The sequence below is a fragment of the Lipotes vexillifer genome, unplaced genomic scaffold (genome assembly GCF_000442215.2).
Source record: "Lipotes vexillifer unplaced genomic scaffold, Lipotes_vexillifer_v1.1 scaffold1699, whole genome shotgun sequence".
NCBI lineage: Eukaryota > Metazoa > Chordata > Mammalia > Artiodactyla > Lipotidae > Lipotes > Lipotes vexillifer.
The window spans coordinates 673677-676138 of NW_006796961.1; the positions used below are offsets into that span (position 1 = coordinate 673677).

General features: G+C 53.2%; 1 protein-coding gene across 1 annotated transcript in view; it reads left to right on the plus strand.

Annotated features, from left to right (window-relative positions):
- The window catches only part of RFX1 (regulatory factor X1), a 29663-nt gene that overhangs the window by 2655 nt on the left and 24546 nt on the right, over positions 1 to 2462 (plus strand). The window lies entirely within an intron of this gene.

A 2462-nucleotide genomic window follows, 5' to 3' on the forward strand; every position in this document is an offset into this window, starting at 1 on the left:
CTTTCCCTTTTTGAGCTCAGCCTTTCAGTTGTCTCATCACCACCTCCCCCTGCCCCTGAGGGGAAGGGAGGAGGCCTGCAGGGTTGGCACCTCGAGGAGGAGAAAGCACCAGCAAGTGTGGAGCTTTTAAAGCCCTTTTGTGGTGGGAGGGTCCCCTAGGGGCCAGCTGTCCTAGGGCTGGGAAAGTCCAGGCCAGGGTTTCTCAGTGCCCCCAGAACCACCTGCCTCTGTATCATCCAGGGGACTAGCTCAAACAGCAGACTCCAGGGCCATCCCAGACTCTGGCAGTGGGGCCTAGGAACCTGCATTTAACTAACTCCCCAGGTGAGGCTGATGAACACCAGAGTCAGAGTCCCACTTGGCACCTCTTTCCAAGAGCTTGAGGATTGTGTCTCTCTCCCCCTTCCAGCCCCAACTGGCATGGATGTTTGTTGAATGAATAATAATAATAGCAACTTCCATTTCTCAGTGCTTATTGGGTGCTGGGCTGATCAATTGGATCTTTACAACAGCCTTATGAATCAGGTGTTCTCATCATCCCCAGGTGACAGATGGGAAAACTGAGGCCCAGAGGAAAGTCAGTTACATGTTTATGAATTAAGAGACAGGCCAGGGTTCATGTGGAGGTGGGTCTGACACTGGGCAGACAGGTGCTGATCAGCTGCAGTGACTTGAGCACCTGATCTGGGCCAGAATTTGGACCCAGTAGTATGAGACCTGAGGAGGTGGGCCTCTCTAATGCTGGCAGAAAAGAGTTTGGGAAGGGCAGGGGCTGGGGGAAGATGTCTTCTCTGTGTGCATGGCAGGCAGTAGCCTCTTCCCTCTCCCGGTGGGCAAGCTCCCCCTGCTGCCTGAGTCCCTGGCAGGCCACCCTTCCGTCCTGCCCAGTGGGAAAGCCCAGAACAGCTCTCCTGGACCTGAACCAGGGCCCATTCCCCCTTGGCAAGAGAGACCATGTGCCTCACCCAGATACTGGGAGAGGGACCACAACCTTTTAGCAGCCACAAAAGCTGCCTCTGCCTGGTCAGGTGGGCCCCATTCTGAGGTAAACGGGGGCTGCTGGGCCTGCCCTGTGGCCAGGACCTGTTCCTAGCCCAGCTGCCCCTGGTCCTAGAAGGCCGCTTTCCTTGAGGAGCTCACATCTGGTGTCACCACCCATAACTGCCCTCACTTCTGTGACAGCAAGCAGCTCAGGAGGCTTTTTGGACTCAAACAGCTTCTCTGTGTCTGGCACCCCACTGGGAATGATACTCAGCCAAGAATCCAAGCCCAGATGGCAGGCAATTAGGGAACTGGCACAGGTTGGCTGGGAGATAGCTTTCCCCATGACTTTCCTTTCTGGCAATTAGCCAACTAGTCGAGTGCTTAGAATGCCCAGGGTTCAGACTCAGTCCTGCCACTTCCCTGCCGTGTGGCCTGGGGCAATCTCAACCTCTCTGAGCCTCAGCTCCTCCTCTGGCAGAAGGAACCCAAATTCAGATGTGATTGTTGCAAAGTTTTAAATTAAGTAATGTAGGGGGACTTCCCTGGTGGTGCAGTGGTTAAGAATCTGCCTGCCAGTGCAGGGGACACAGGTTCGAGCCCTGGTCCAGGAAGATCCCATATGCCGCGGAGCAACTAAGCCCGTGCGCCGCAAGTACTGAGCCCGCGTGCCGCAACTAATGAAGCCAGCGCTCCTAGAGTCCATGCTCCACCACAATGAGAAGCCCGGGCACCGCTCGCCGCAACTAGAGAAAGCCCGTGCGCAGCAACGAAGACCCAATGCAGCCAAAAATAAATAAAATAATTAATTTTAAAAAAAGAAAACCACAAGCTTAAAAAAAAAAAAAGTCATGTAGGGACTTCCCTGGCGTGGCGGTCCAGTGGTTAAGACTCCACGCTTCCACTACAGGGGGCACGGGTTCAACCCCTGGTCAGGGTACTAAGATCCCACGTGCCACGTGGTGCGGCCAAAAAACAAAAATTAAAATTGAGTAATGTAAAGAAAGCACTCAGTACAGTGCCCAGCCTGCAGGAGCCCTCAGGAGAACTGTATTATTTGTTTTTGGGTGAGAGCCGGAGCTCTCCCAGCACAGGGGTCCCCCAGGCGCTGGGGCCTAGGAAGGAAGAAGGCAGGAATCCTGGGCAGGGATGAGTGGAAGAGGTGCGGACCAGCTCCGGTCCATACTCAGCTGCCCTGCAGTGATGGATTCGCTATATCTTGCCACCAGCCTCCGGATTTAATTAAGTTACTGATGGACTCAAATGTGTCTCTAGGGAGCCAGGAGCTGTCCCTGGCTTCCGCTGCCTGTAGATTAATTCTTGTTTTTCCTTCTTGTTTTTTCCTCCTCTTCTCCCCCGCCCCGCCCCACCTTTCTTCCCAAGCAAGCAAAAAAAAAAAAAGAAAAAAAAAAAAAAGAAGTTCAATGGCTTGCCTGAAACCACACAAGAGATGGGCTTTTTTTTTTCTTTCTTTTTTTTTT